Here is a 16,801-nt window from a genome sequence, read left to right on the forward strand (position 1 = left end):
GGCTGCGTTTGTGTGGTGTGGAAGAGGGGGTGACAGACACAGTGGGAGAGGACACAGGGGACGTGTAAATGGCAGTGGGGGTGGTGACTGCACGTGTGCGGACTGGAGTGGAGGGTGTGCTGGTGATGGAAACACTGGCTGATGGTGAGGTGAATGGAGGTGTGAGTGTAGACGTCACAGGGAGGGAGGAGGGAGACGAGGAGGTGGGGGTCACAGAGGTGGTAGTGACTGTTGGCATGTCTGCATCGGAATGTTGCGTGTGTGAATGTCTGCGTGATCTGTGGTGCTTATGTTTGGATGAGCTTCTCTTGGGTGTTGAGGTGTGTGCAGGCTGGTCTGATGGTGTGGGTGGGACAGGCAGAGGAACAGGAGACTGGGAGGAGGGAGTTAATAGAGGCAGGCAGGAGACAGGGACAATGGCTGCCGTCAGTGCTGAGGCCAGAGCCTGGAACGATCGCTGATGGGCAGCCTGACCCGAATGAATGCCCTCCAGGTACGCATTGCTGCGATGAACCTCCCTCTCCACCCCCTGGATGGCATTCAAAAGGGTAGTCTGCCCAACAATGAGCGTTCGGAGGAGGTCAATGACCTCCTCACTGAGGGCAGCGGGGGTAACAGGGGCAGGGCCTGAGGTGCCTGGGGCGAAGGAGATGCCCGGCTTCCTGGCAGAGCGGGCACGGGGCGAACGCTGAGGGGCTGCTGGGAGGGCGGAGATGGTGCGCTGGGTGGCGGCTGTACCTGTAATGGCGGGGGGCACGGATGGTGCCACCCCCGCAAGGGAGCCCCCTTCCGAGGACGTGTCCGTGTCGCTGCAGGCTCCAGTCGTCCCCGTCGTGGAGCTCCCCTCGCCCTCCGTCTCACTGGTCCAGTCTGACTCTGTGGCATGGCCCTCCTGGGCCATGTGAGATGCAGCTCCCTCCTGCCCCGATGCCACTTCTCCTCCGCCTGATGATGCTGATGCACACAAGCACAGAAAGACAAACAAAAAGGGGGGGGAGAGAGAAATAAAGGGATATTGAGTACATGGATCTCCGGTACAGTTAGCGGACATGACAGACACAGATGCCCCCTGCACTAAGTTGCGCACTTGGGGTCCGCTACGCATTCCGTGGAACATGCCCTACACGCCTAGAGTTGACAACTGCACCCATGGATGACACGGCCCAGGGATGGCTGTACTGACAAACTACTGAGGGTGGTGGCTGGGGACACAGGGGCTTACGGGGGTGCCCAGCCTACAGATATCGCCCTGGCCTAGGGGGACCCCCAGCCCTCCTCCCCCACCCAGACACCTCCACTGCGCGACAACAGAGTAGATAATGCTTGTACTCACCCCCTTGTGTCTGCTGTGCTGCCCTCACGCGCCCATCCAATTCAGGGTAGGCCACCGCCAGGATCCGGAACATCAGGGGGCTCAGTTGACGGCAGGCACCCCGCCTACGTTGGGAGGCCATCCCCAGCAGAGACTCGGCGGTCTTCTTGGTCCCGCGGCGGATGTCCTCCCACCTCTTGCGGCAGTGGGTGCCCCGTCGATGGTGGACCCCCAGGGTCCGGACTTCCTTGGCGATGGCACGCCAAATCCCGATCTTCTCATGGGCGCGGACCTATGTGACACGTACAGGGAGGGAGAAATACCACGTTCAAGTTTCTCAGCATTTTCCTTTCCAGTGGCCCAACGCCCCCCATCCCCGCCAGGCCCCCCGCCATGCCCCCCGCCAGGCCCAACATGCCCCCCATCCCCGCCATGCCCCCCGCCAGGCCCAACATGCCCCCCATCCCCGCCATGCCCCCCGCCAGGCCCAACATGCCCCCCATCCCCGCCAGGCCCCCCGCCATGCCCCCGCCAGGCCCAACATGCCCCCCATCCCCGCCAGGCCCCCCGCCATGGCCCCCGCCAGGCCCAACATGCCCCCCATCCCCGCCAGGCCCCCCGCCATGCCCCCCGCCAGGCCCAACATGCCCCCCATCCCCGCCAGGCCCCCCGCCATGCCCCCCGCCAGGCCCAACATGCCCCCCATCCCCGCCAGGCCCCCCGCCAGGCCCCCCGCCAGGCCCCCAAGCCAGCCAGTGGCCCCAAATCCATATAGAATTAAACTCACTTGTTGGTCTGGAGGACCGTAGAGTAGGGCATACTGGGGGAGGACCCCATCCACAAGTTTCTCCAACTCCTCTCCAGTGAAGGCAGGGGCCCTTTCCCCAGGCGCAGCATCCATTGTCCCTTCCAGACCGAGGTCACAGCAACACTTGCAGTATAGGTCCTCTCCTGTGAAAGTTCAAGTCGCAAGTGGATAAGTAGATAGAAAATGGCGGTGACGTCCGCGGCGGTGCGTACCGCGGCGGTGCGTCCCGCCACCGCCGGCGCCCTTCGCCATTGGCTCCTGAAACCCATAGGCTTCAATGTTAACCAATGCGGCTTTGCGCCGCGGTCTTCGCCCGCCGCCCGCCGCGGTGTGCCACGCCAGCGCATTGACCTCACATCCCATTGTCACACTTCACAGGTCAGGCAGCCGCCATTTCCAGGGCCCACATGGCTCAATTTCAACAGCGTCACACAGGCCTAGGCCTTGCATAGCCACTCAGACACGCCATTCACTGCATAGAGAATCGTTTACTGTGCTAGCTGTGAGTACGTACCTGTGGGTTGCTTGACTGTGTGCTCCATGTTGTCCTTCCTAGGCACCGTCCGCTGGGTTGGGCGAGGAGACGGATGAATCCTCCCGTGTACCGACCGCTGGTGGACCTGTCGACAATGGAAGAACGCCACATTATCCTGACCTACCGTCTTAACCGTGCCACTATCCATGAACTGTGTGCCCAGCTGGAGCCCGACCTGATGTCCCCCATCCGCCAACCCACAGGGATTCCCCCTCTGGTGCAGGTCATGTCAGTACTCCATTTCTTGGCAAGTGGGTCATTTCAGACAACCGTGGGAATTGCTTCTGGGATGTCTCAGCCCATGTTTTCGAAGGTGTTATCCAGAGTGTTGTCTGCCCTGATGAAATCCGTGAGGAGCTACATCATTTTCCCTGAGGTGGGCGAATTGGCTACAGTGAAGGGTGATTTCTACGCCCTTGGACATATTCCCAACGTAATTGGTGCCATTGATGGGACCCATGTGGCTTTGGTTCCCCCAAGAGACAGGGAGCAGGTGTACAGGAACAGAAAAAATTACCATTCAATGAACATCCAGGTGGTGTGTTTGGCTGACCAGTACATCTCGCATGTAAATGCCAAATTCCCAGGGTCAGTGCATGACGCCTACATCCTCAGGAATAGCAGCATCCCTTACGTGATGGAACAGCTACAGAGACACCGTGTATGGCTAGTGGGGGACTCTGGGTACCCCAACCTGTCGTGGCTACTGACCCCAGTAAGGAATCCCCGGACCAGGGCAGAGGAACGGTACAATGAGGCCCAATGGGCGTACTAGGAGGGTGATCGAACGCACCTTTGGCCTCCTAAAGGCCAGGTTTCGCTGCCTGCATATGACAGGTGGATCCCTAATGTACTCACCTAAGAAGGTGTGTCACATCATCGTGGCCTGCTGCATGCTTCACAACCTGGCTTTGCGCCGCCAGGTGCCTTTCCTGCAGGAGGATGGTCGAGACGGTGGTGTTGTGGCAGCGGTGGAACCTGAGGAGAGTGACGAGGAGGAAGACGACGGGGCTGAAACAGACAACAGGGACAGAATCATTGAACAGTACTTCCAATAGGACACAGGTAACATTTCAAAGAGAATTTAGTAAATGTTAACTACTCTCCAGCATCTCTGCTGCCTGTCTATTTGCCCCAGTGTATGATGACTGAGTTTTGGCTTTTCCCTCCCTATTTCAGATCTGGGGTCCCCACTACGAGTCCTGTGCTTCGTTTCCCCATGGACTACAGCTTTGTGGCAGCTGTTTGTTGACTTCACCATGTACAAGGACATATTTGCACTGTCATGTCAATTACAATCTATTGAAATCACAGCCAGACTCCAGATATTTTGGTGCAAAATAGGTGTTTATTTAAGTGCTCAAAATGGGATGGGTGGTTTCAAGTGGGTGGGGGCTATGGTGAAGGAATGTCCATGGCAGAGTCCAGAGTAACGGTGCATTGTCCAGAGGCCTGTGGAGAGATGGAGCATGGGCAGTTCAAGGATGGACAGGGTGACAATGTGGGACAGTGGGATGACATCAGGTGGTATCCATTGCTGGCGGGGGTCTTGACATCCTACTCTGTCTTCTTGCGAGATCTCAGGGCCCTCTTGCGGGGTAGTTCTTCTCCTGCAGGAGGTGGGGGTCTGGTGGGCTGCTGCTGTGCGGGGGCCTCCTGTCCACTAGCGCCGGCGGAGGTGGTTGGCTGTTCTTGGTCCAGGCTAGTGGCAGGGGCCCTTGGGTGTTGTTCAGTGTCCGCCCTGTTGTTGACGAGGTCCTGCAGCAGCCCTACCATGGTAACCAGGGTGGTGTTGATGGCTCTGATGTCCTCCCTGTACCCCCGATAGTGTTCCTCCTGCAGCACCTGGATCTCCTGGAACCGGGCCAGTACCGTCGCCATCGTCTCCTGGGAGCGGTTGTATGCTCCCATGATGGTGGTGAGGACCTCGTGGAGAGTGGGTTCCCTGGGCCTCTCCCCCCCCCCTGTCGCACAGCTGCCCTCCGAGTTCCCCTGTTTCCCTGGGCCTCTGCCCCCTGGCCGGTGTGCCCACTACCACTGCCCCCAGGTCCCTGTTGTTGTTGGGGTGGTGGGTTATCCTGGGTGCCCTGTAGTGGTAGACACACCGCAGATTGACGCGCCCTGGAGACAGAGGCATGGGCCCGCTGGGTGGGAGCTGTGCTGGTGTTCCCAGAGGGGTTTGGGTCTGTAGTGGCCTGGGCCTGTGTGAGGGGAACCGACTGTCCAGAGGTCCCCGATGGTCCGGGCTGGTCATCGGTGTCCAGGTCGACAGAGCTGCTGTCATCGCTGACGGCCTCTTGGGTGGGGGGTGTGGATAATTCTGGCCCCTCCGCCGCGGTGTGTTGACGGTCGGGTCCTGCAGGGGTATAGAGGTATGGTTATAGTTTCAATGTGTGGCATATGGGTGTATCTGTGGGTTCTCTTGTCCCCAAGTGCTGGCATTCGTGTGTGGGGGCTTTGGTGAGGGTGGCTTGTGGGGGGGATGTGTATATGCATTGGGCATGCTTTGGTGATGGGTGTCCATGCTTAGTGGACGCATGCAGGCCTAGGTTTTGGGATGTGTGGGTTGTGATGGTGAGACATTGGCGGGGAATAGGTGTGCTGGGGATGGGGGTGAGGATGGTGGTGGGGGTGAGGGTGGGGGTGACGATGGGGGTGGGGGTGAGGGTGGGGTTCGAGGGTGGGGGTGAGGTTTGGGGTCTGATTTGGCATGCAGGTGGGGGGGAAGCAGTATTGAAGCTTCAACTTACCAGTATCCATTCCTCCGCCGACTCCTGCGAGGCCGTCAGGATGCAGGATGTTCAAGACTTCCTCCTCCCATGATGTGAATTGTGGGGGTTGAGGTGGGGGTCCTCCGCCAGTCTTCTGCACGGCGATGTTGTGCCTGGATACCATTGAACGCACCTTCCCCCGTAGGTCGTTCCATCGCTTCCTGATGTCTTCCCGATTTCTGGGGTGCTGTCCCACTGCGTTCACCCTGTCGACAATCCTCTGCCATAGCTCCGTCCTCCGGGCAATGCTGGTGTATTGTATCTGTGTGCCGAACAGCTGGGGCTCTACCCGAACGATTTCCTCCACCATGACCCTGAGTTCTTCATCTGTGAAGCGGGGTTGTCTTTGGGGTGCCATGGGGTGGTGTGTATGATGTGTGGGGTGGAGTATGTGTATTTAAGTGAGTTGAGTGTGGTGGTGTGTGTTGTTTTGTGTGTGGATAGTGTGTGGGTGATGGTGTTGAGTGGCTGTGGCTGTTAGTTTTTGGATGCTGGTGTCTCGCTCTTGCCTTCTTGACGAATTTTTTGTCGTAGGGGTTTGTGGGTGATGTGGGTGTGTGTTTTATATTGTATTGTGTGTGTGGGAGTGGTGTGTGTATGTGTATCAGGTGTGTGGGATTCAAATCGTCCAATGTGGCTGAGTTTTGTTCGTTTGTGTGTATTCTGACCGCGGCGGTGTGTCCCGCCAATGGAATACCGCGTTTGAATGACCGCCGCGTGGATTCTTGGGTCGTAATGGGATGGGCGTATTTCTGTTGGCGTGACGGTGGAGGTTTGGTCACCTCCACCTTTCCGCCGACCGCTGGTCTGGCGGTCTGTTGTGGCGGACGGATTTTCGGAGGTTTGCCTTCTGCGGGTCAGAATGACCGTGGCGGGTTTCCGCGACCGCGGCGGGATTATGGAGGATTTCTGACCGGCGGTAGGCGCCTTTTACCGCCGAGGTCAGAATGACCCCCTGTATGTCTTGAATGGGACTATGTAGAAAGATGATTAAAAACTATTTTAATGGCTATCAAAGTTCCAATTGAATGATGAAGTTTTTAATACATATTAAGGAAAACTTTTAGATAATTACTTTTGTCTGCCTGAAGTTCCTGGAGGCTAATTTACATTTTTAAGCAACTCTCTGCCAAGATCAGCATCTGAATAGGGGCATGAAAGGTGTGAAATGCTCTCCAGGAGCAAAAAGACTGACTTGCAGTATATGGGGATGTGAGAATCATTTTGATATTATAGTGTCAAATCCTGATGGGTTTACATATAGCACTTGGTGGCGCACTTAAAAGGCAGAGTACAGGATGACAAAATGAATCTAGTGTATCCAGTGTCTGGGTGCCGAAAATCTATGCTTTGTCCTACCAGACTTCTGTTTCTGGGTATTTTGTGGGTACAGTGGCTGGCTCAAGTTGGATTTTACTGTTAGATGTGAGAAGTCACTAGGATTACCAAAAAGCACTCCCTATCCACATACCCAGCCACCAGAATCCAGTTGTATGTGGTTGAAGACTTGTACCATCTTTCAAATGCCTAAAGTGGGTACGGTTGACCGCCAGGACTTTTACCCCATTGGTTAGGAGATGCCCAGTGTTGCAGAACTGACCCTGAGTGTAATCAGAGTTTTTCCGGTTCAACCTGGGTGCTAGCCAACCAACCACAGGCAAGGTGTCTGTTTAAAAAGTTTCATAAGTTTATTGCATTGTACAATGTGGTGTCACGGTTACATATGGTGGGCAGGAATGTGCAAGAAGACAGTTTAGGCCACAAATCAGACATATCTTAGAAACAAGAGTATCAGTGAGATGGGCTCTGGCCTTTTCTGTGAACTTTAAGAAACCCAGGGGGCTGCTATTCCTTTTATCTCATGGAAAGCAGATTCCAAGCAGTCCTACACCTGCCAAATCCTTCAGTCTCACAGGGCCCGAGGCAGGCAGAGAAAGGCAGAAGCAGGTGTGTGTTCATCTGCATGTAGTCAAAGATTCAATAGGTTGCAGTACCCAAAGTTCAGTCAAGGGTTCAACAGTTTCACTGTAACAGGGTTCAACAGTTCATTACACAGGAGTTTGATATTTCATTTAATTTTCCCCCTCAATTCCCCCCTTTGAGCCAAAGCAGCCTATGCTTCTGATGGCTCACACCAACACGTTTATTGACATTAGTCTGTTAATTTCTTCCCTTTCATTATCTTTTCCCTCCTGCATCCTCTGATACATGCAAGCCATCTCGTGTTCCGTTGGTGGCAATACTATGGCTGACGATAGAGTGAATAGGCCTTATCGGCAGAGCTGCTGCATCAAAGAGGAACAACATTGCATTAGGCACAATCCTAGGATAATGGCTATAACAATGCCTATAAGTGCTACCACTATCTCTTTTGTAGTGGTGTGCAAAACTTCCCGAATTCAGAAGTTCATGACCTGCTACACGTGGCACTACTGTGATATTGGGAGTAAAGTAACCTAGAGAGCACGTTCCTTCCCAATCCTTGGGGATCACCTTTTAGGCCCTATTACCACATACAAAGTACATGCCTCCTTGCACTTTCGTGGTCATAATCTTCCTTAACAGGGAGGCCTACCCCTTCTGGCACATCATGACGGAAGCTGCTACACCGCCTGTAGTCTCTCCAGGCTGTTTTCAAGCAGGTGACATTCACCCAAGGGGAAGCGTATGAGCATCTGGCTATCCAAAGCAGGAACTCCAGGAGTATAGAGGCTATTTATGGAGGGGTAGTGCTTGAACCGGAGCCTCGATAAAGGGATAATATGGGCCCCTCAGAGGCCACCAGCACAGTATCTCCATATGTAGTCAGGTTCTAATAATTGTCTGTGTAGTTGAGGCTCCGTGACTAGGTCACAAGGGTCCAGTTTCTACTCTGTAACTCTCTCCCCTTTCTCTCCCTGTTCCCTATGACTGTCAAACTCCAACAGGTTAAGACACTTATCCTCCTTCAAGTTTCCCAGATGCTGGGCCTCTGGGTTGTGTCCCTGAGAATAATGTCGGAAGCACAATGAGAACTTGTCTTGGGTAGAATTTCCCCTAGGAGAGGAAGACAAATCATGCTGGGTCTGGACATTAGATTTCGAGGTGCAATGGGGTTGCGTCCCCTTTAAAGCATCCCCTGGATGCCTGGACAGTTGTCTACAGATCCAACAGTTCTTAAGACTCAACATTTTAGTAAGCTGCTCATGAATCTTGATCATGGGGTGCAATGCTGGGTTCTGCACCAAGGGGGTAACACAGGTAACCATTAAACTTATTACAGTAACGTATTCCTGCCACCTCATTTTTTATTATAATTTGTTATTTCAGTAAATATTAATGTTAACAAAAAACAATGTTATAAGTCTTGGTACAGCAAGTTCTATTGAATGTTCAGCCTTTACCACCATGGGAACCAGAGGAGCAGTTTCACAATGAATTCGATGTCATCTACTTCTCGTCCTGGTCTGTCTACTTCTCATCCTGGTCCGTCTGCTTCTCGCCCTGGTCTGTCTACTTCTCGTCCTGGTCTGTAGTTATCTGTTTCTGGGATGGTTTCCCTGCCCTGCGGTGTCCCCTTTAGCCTAGTTTTCGGCAGGTGCAGACTAACACTCCTCTTCGAGATTTCACTCAACAGCATCCGGTGGTACTGGACTCCTCTTAACATACGTCAGATAAATCCAGGTTGGGGGTGCATCCACTTTGACCGCACTGTGGGAAGTTAGAAGAGCCTAGCAGGTTGCACTCCACCCTGGCTCGAGGCAGTCTTTCCATCTGAACTCCCTCACATAGACCCAGCCCCATGTCTGCAGCTCAGGGACAGGGACTACAAGAGGGAGAGGTTGAGAACTTTCAGCAAGATCATGATATTTGGTCAAAGCCCTTTGCATCCTTCTGCAATACTGCACCATGTCCTCTTCCCCACCCATGACATACACATATGGAATTCTATAGTGCTTTTAGTGTGGAAATGGCCTTCCAAACATGATTTCATAAGGGGTTAATCCATTGCTTTTTACTGGGGCTGAGTCTAATGTTCATGAGGACCCCAGGGAGAACTTCTGGCCATTTGAGCCCTGTCTCTTTTGGCCAGTTTATTCTTGATTTGCCCGTTCATCTTCTCATCTGCCCCTGAGGACTGTGGATGATAAGGGGTGTGCAGATTCTGAGAAATCCCTAGACACTTAAGAATTATTCAAACACTTTAGCTATGAAATGGGGTCCGTTATTGGAGTCTATAGATGCTGGTACCCCAAAACAGGGAATGACATCAAACATGAGCTTTTTTGCTGCATTTATTTAATTCACTTTCTTGCATGGGAAGGCCTCCAGCCACTCCAACGTTTTATCCACCATTACTAGCACATGTTTGTAGCCTAGTGAGGTTGGTAGGTCCACAAAGTCAATCTGAAAATGCTGCTTTGGCCATTCTGCTCACTGCCTTGCACCCTCCCCTTACTGGTTCAGTACTCATCCTAGGTATTCCTCCTACATGTGATGCAGTTGTGGGTCACTTCCTTTGCTATCTGCTGTATCCCAACGGCATACCAACCTTTCAGTATCTCATTTGCAATTCCCCCCTTGCACATGTGTGACATTGAATGAAACACATGTGCCAGCTGTCATTGAAATATGGGAATAATGACTGGACTACAGTCATGGGAAACATACAATTTCGAAGCGGGGTCTAGGGTGCAGCCCTGGGAAGTCCAAGATGCTGTAAGCTCCGTGTAGGAGGCTGGCCTGGCTTGTAGTGGGTACCAGAGGTACTTACACCTTGTGCCAGGTCCAGTTATTCCTTATTAGTGTAGAAGAGGTGTTTCTAGCAGCTTAGACTGATACAAGGTAGCTATGGCAAAGCAGCTTTGGCTGAACTAGGAGACATGTAAAGCTCCTACTATACCACTGGTGTCATGTGCACCATATCATAAGAAAACACAATACACAGAAGTACTAAAAATAAAGGTACTTTATTTTTATGACAAAATGCCAAAAGTATCTCAGTGAGTACCCTCAGTATGAGGATAAGTTATATACACAAGATATATGTACACAAACCAAAATTATGCAGGTAATAGCAAGAAAAGTAATGCAAGCAGTGTAAAGTTACAATAGATTGCAATAGGAGCACATAGGTATAGGGGCAACACAAACCATATACTCCAAAAGTGGAATGCGAACCACAAATGGACCCCAAACCTATGTGAGCTTGTAGAGGGTCGCTGGGACTGTAAGAAAACAGTGAGGGTTAGAAAAATAGCCCACCCCAAGACCCTGAAAGGTAGGTGTAAAGTGCACCTACTACCCCCAGAGAGCACAGAAGTCGTGATAGGGGGATTCTGCAGGAAGAACAAACACCAGCAATGCAACAACAGTGGATTTCTGGACCTGAGTACCTGTAAGACAAGGGGACCAAGTCCAATAGTCGCGACAGTGTCGAGAGTGGGCAGGAGCCCAGGAAATGCCAGCTGAGGGTACAAGGAAGCTGCCACCTGTTGGAAGAAGCTTGGAGTTCTGCAAGAAAGAAGAGAGCTAGGAACTTCTCCTTTGGAGGATGGATGTTCCACGTCATGATGAAGCTTGCAGAGGTGTTCCCATGCAGAAAGACCACCAACAAGTCTTGCTAGCTGCAAGGGTTGCGGTAGAGATTTTTGGGTGCTGCTGTGGCCCAGGAGGGACCAGGATGTCGTCACTTGGATGAGGAGACAGAAGGGGCGCCCAGCAGGTCAGGGAGCCCTCACAGACGCAGGCAGCACCCTCAAAAGTACCTGAATAGGCACTTGGAAGAAGAGTGAACCAGAGTCCACGCGAAGTCACAAAAGGGAGTCCCACGACTCCGGAGGACAACTCAGAAGGTTGTGGACTGCAGGTTAGAGTGTCGGGGACCCAGGCTTGGCTGTGCACAAAGGAAATCCTGGAAGAGTGCACAGGAGCCAGAGCAGCTGCAAATAACGCGGTACCCAGCAATGCAGTCGAGCGTGGGGAGGCAAGGACTTACCTCCACCAAACTTGGACTGAAGAGTCACTGGACTGTGGGAGTCACTTGGACAGAGTTGCTGAGTTCCAGGGACCACGCTCGTCATGCTGAGAGGGGACCCAGAGGACCAGTGATGCAGTCTTTTGGTGTCTGCGGTTGCAGGGGGAAGATTCCGTCGACCCACGGGAGATTTCTTCAGAGCTCCTGGTGCAGAGAGGAGGCAGGCTACCCCCAGAGCATGCACCACCTGGAAACAGTCGAGAAAGCCGGCAGGATGAAGCGATACAAGGTTGCTAGTAGTCGTCTTGCTACTTTGTTGCGGTTTTGCAGGCATCCTGAGCAGTCAGCGGTCGATCCTTTAGTAGAAGGTGAAGAGGGAGATGCAGAGGAACTCTGGTGAGCTCTTGCATTCGTTATCTGGTGAGATCCCCAAAGCAGAGACCCTAAATAGCCAGAAAAGGAGGTTTGGCTACCTAGGAAGGAGGATTGGCTACCAAGAGAGTTAAGAGCTTATCAGAAGGAGCCTCTGACATCACCTGCTGGCACTGGCCATTCAGAGCAGTCCAGTGTGCCACAGACACCTCTGTTTCCAAGATGGCAGAGGTCTGGGACACACTGGAGGAGCTCTGGGCACCTCCCCTGGGAGGTGCAGGTCAGGGGAGTGGTTACTCCCCTTTCCTTTGTCCAGTTTCACGCCAGAGCAGGGCTGGGGGTTCCCTGAACCGGTGTAGACTGGCTTATGCAGAGATGGGCACCATCTGTGCCCGTCAAAGCATTTCCAGAGGCTGGGGGAGGCTACTCCTCCCCACGAAAGTGGACAATTTCTTTAGGGAAGTGAATAGCACCAATCAGAGCTTTAATAAGTACAGCATGAGAAATAGTGGAACCAGACATCTTCCATAGCTGACCAGCAACATGACAGACATTAAAAGCATACCGTGAATCAGTGTAAATAGTGGCCCAAGTTGCAGCACACAATTCACATGCTCTAGTGAGAGCAACCAGTTCTGCAACTTGAGCACTGCGGGCTTGTGGGTGGGCAGCAGCTTCTAGTGTAGCAGATTGTGAACACACTGTATAGCTAATGCATAGTGCACCAAAATCATCCCGCAAAGCAGAACCATTAGTGTAGAGAATAGAGTCTGCATTGGGCAGCAGTGTGTCAATGAGGTCTGGACGTGGAGTGGTAGTGATGCTAATGACTTGAGTGCAATCAGGAGGCTCTCCATCCTTCACAACAGGTAAAAGAGTGGCAGGATGGAGGGCGGTGTACCTAACTATTGGAAGGTTCTTGTCTCCGGGAAGGGCCTGTTTGTAGTGGGTTTGGCGCTGGACTGAGGGATGCTGGGTACTAGAGCGGAGAAGCAGTGCCGCAACTGCATGTGACACTGCAAAATTCAGTGGATGTCACCGGACAATATCAGCCACTCGCTGAGGGTGGCTGCTGAAGCGTCCGCACGAAGGAATGGTGGCATGCCCTGGGCCACAGGGTCCAAAAGGGCAGAATAATAGCCCAATGATCTTTGTTTGTCCAAAAACAGTTGTGTAAGGACAACAGAGGCCACTCCCTGGCGCTCATGGCATTACAGAGTGAATGTTTTTTTGTAATCAGGGTTACCCAGAGGGGCAGAAGCCAGGGCTTCCTTAAGAGTCCTCCTATCCTAAAGGGATCCATTGTAGTGGGTCTGGAGCACTGTCAACGATCAGTGCAAATAGTGGTTTAGCAATCAGAGTGAAATTTGGGATCCACAACTGGAAATATCCAGCCACACCTAGAAACTGAGGCACTTGTCGCTCGCTCTCTGACTGGCTTGGGAATGGAGAGCACTGCCACATGCAGTCACGGGTCATGGAGGTGGGCGCATACTAGAGGACATGACCTAGATATGTGACTTCAGGAAGGTAAAACTGAAGCTTGGAGAGTGACGCTTAATGGCCTCACTCAGCAAGCTCAGTATGTAGGGCAAGGGTGTCAGAACAGCAGACCGCAGCAGAGATACTGGACCAAAAAAGATCATCCATGTACTGTGTCAGGGCACGGCCCCCTGGGAGCTCATGATCCTGCAAATCGTCTTTCAATATCTGAGAAAAGATTGTTGGACTCTCACAATACCCCATGGGGAGCCCAGTCCATGAAAGCTGACGGCCCTCAAAGTTGAACGCAAGTAAGAACTGAGAATCGGGGTGTACTCGGATGGACAAGAGCACACATCAAAGGTCCACCGTGGAAAATTGGGTATCGTTCGCAGGGATAGTGGAAAGAATAGTAGCCGGATTGGTAACCACCGGTATGTGGGGGATGACAAATTTGTTCACTTCTCTAAGGTCCTGAACAAAACGGTACTGATGGATACCATCTGGTAAGCGTTTTGGCTTCTTTACGGGGAGTATAGGAGTGTTACAAAGTGAGGTACAAGGAACCAAAATGCCATGTTGCAGGACAGACTCAATGACAGGCCATATGCTCTTAATGGCTTCCATGGGGAGAGGGTACTGTGGTTTGCAAGGGCATGGGTGAACAGTACAGTAGGTAATCTGGAAAGGATGGGCAGAATTCAGTAATCCAACTTAATTTGGATTGATAGACCATAAATAAACAGATACATCCTTCAAATAGGAAGGTATGCTGAGTCCATTACCTGCAATTGAGGTGGATGTCAGTATGGAGCAGAGGCTGTGCACCTTATCACTGGGGACGGAAAGATATATTCCTTTAGGGTCACAATGAATTGTGACTCTCAATTTACAGAGGAGATCCAGGCCCAGCAGGTTATCTGTGGCTTGTGGGCTGAGTAGAAACATAAGTGCATCTTTGATAGAGCCAAAGGAGACAGAAAGAGGTTCAGATAGTGGAAGACTTATGAGGGTACCAACAAAGCCCTGAACAATGGTGTTAATATCTGAAGGTGGTATTTTGCTGTCCCCAAGAGAGCTCAGCGATGCCCTGGCGTGTACCAGGATTTCATAGGGACATCCATCAATAGTGACTGTAAGATGTGGGTCCTTGGGGTCCAACACATATCAGGGTATCATAGTGCTAGGTATCTGAGGGGACGGGGAACACTTTCAGGAGATAAAGGGGTACTTGTCATTGGAGTTTCCGGAGTGGTCCCGCTGGGGCTGGTCTCGCTGGAGCTGGGGTGCATCAGATCTATTGTCCCTATTTCTTTTCTTGGGGCAGGACAATCATCTGGGCAGAGTCCCCACTGTCCCAGGTCACTTGGTCTTCCTCTACCCACTGCGTCTCACTGCCTGCACTCCATCCCTGGCCCCTGTACTGTGGCGTGCAGGTTTTTAAGCTGAAGCATAAGGACCTTACCCTTCTTATCCCCCTCCTTCAACTTATCTCTCTGCTTTCTCTGCCACAGATGAGCTGCTATGGCAATGAGCTGTGGGAGTCACATACCCTGGCACCCCACACTATGGTGCTCATTACAACTTTGGTGGTCTTTTCATAAGACCGCCGAAGGGCGGGTGCCAAAAGACCTCCAGTGCTGGTGGTCTGAAGACCACCATATTACGACGATGTGCTGATTTCGGCCCAATTCAGTGTGGAAATCCAACACCGTCAGCCTGGCTGATGTCGTAATAGAGGCAGTTTCCACTGATGGCACGGCAGTGGTAAGCGCAGGGGCCCATCCCCTCCCAGACAGCCACCTTGCCCAAGCAGGTAAGTTGATCGTCCGAAAGGTGGGGGGTGTTGTGTGAATGTGAGTGGTGTGCATGTGTGTATGAATGCGGGCTGGAAAGAAGGTGCCTGTGTGTGTGTTTGTGATTGTGCGTGTATGCCGGGGAGGGGAGGTGGGTGTTGTGTGTGTTTGTGAGTGTTTGTATGTTCGTGTGTATGCAGGGGAATGTTCTTCTGAGTGGATGCATGTGAGTGGATATGTATGTTCAAGTGCTTGTGTGCAAGTGAATGGGTGTATCAGAGTGAGTGTTTAGGTGCAAGTGTATGGGGGTGTTTATAAGTGAATGCGTGGGTGAGTGGGGGTGCATGAATGTAGGTATGTGGTCGTGGGGGGGTGTCTGCCGGTGACAGGAATGGAGATTCCTGTAGCCGGGTGCATGACCACCAGCATTTTTGTGGCTGTGCGACCGCCACAAAAATTCTGGTGGTCTGCTGAGTCGTAATGCCAATGGCATTATTGCGTCTACTGCAGGGTCAGATGTGCTCACCTCCAGCTCGGTGGTCTGGGCAGTGTTTTGGCGGTTTGGCTTCGGCCAAACTGCGGAAGTCGTAATATGGCGGTCTTTACCGCCCGCCCGGAGGCATTAAGACCGCCACCGCAAGTCTGGCCTCGCAATGAGGGCCTATGTTCCTCAATGTACCCTCTAATGTAGTAATCCACGGAGTCTGGATTTACTCCCCCGTGTTCTCTAAGGGTATCCAGTACTCTAAAAGCAAAATCAGCTGTGTGTTTATTTACCCCATGTATGCATGATTCAACTCTAGTCCAATTTACTTGTCGGTTCCCCTCATGATACCACAAATAAAAATAGTCCATTTGCCTTGGATGGGGCACTTCTATAAACCCACGCAAATATATCAACTTGTCAAGGTCAAAAGTCCTGTCATCAGGAAATTGCAACCCAGGCTTATCTGCAATATAACCATTCCAAACATTACACAATGATACCAACTTTTTCTGACACAGTCCCCCAGTTCCCAAAAATTCAGAAAAATGCTTACACATATGTGCCACTGGAGCATTGCCAGTGGATCAAGAAAACGTTCCCCCATTATGTCACCCTCTGTTCCGTCTCTTTCACACCACTCACTCTTCACTCTCCAGTGCACTGAGGGTTGTCAGTGAATACAGGTGTCGAATCACAAAGGGGATCGCCATCCTTGCCGCTGCAAAGGGAGAAAGGGGAAAAAAATAGCAGAGGGACAGTGTCACAGAATAGAGAGAATAGAGAGAAAGAAAGGTGTTTGCATGTAAATGAAGTCGGACACACAGAGACCTTCAACACTGCAATTAGTGTGGCTGTCAACCATATACCTACAGCCAAGAGATCATGCATTCAGGAGTGAAAACATGCCCACAGAGAGTCACATGTAGCATACACTTCGAGGAGGAAAAAGCACTCACATAAGCAATCACACTCAGCACTAGTTTCCCGCCCTTCAGACAATCTCGAGAGGGGACAGGCAACAGGGAGCAAACCTGTAGACTTGCCTGCTTTTGTCTGTTCCCGTCACGGAGGGTCCCCAAACAGTGCATCAGGCAATCCCAGGACGGACGTGGCTGTCCAAGGTATGGAGCATATTTCGAAAGGACGAAGGGAGGAAACACGGGAAGGGGATAATTAGGCAGGAAGGGAAGGGGAACCTCTGAGAATGAATGCTGTGGGGGAAAAAACTCTTTTCATAGTAGTCAGGTTGTATGCCGGGGAGCACAACGAAGTGTGATCACCA

Source organism: Pleurodeles waltl, chromosome 2_1 (genome assembly GCF_031143425.1).
Source record: "Pleurodeles waltl isolate 20211129_DDA chromosome 2_1, aPleWal1.hap1.20221129, whole genome shotgun sequence".
NCBI classification, from domain to species: Eukaryota; Metazoa; Chordata; class Amphibia; order Caudata; family Salamandridae; genus Pleurodeles; species Pleurodeles waltl.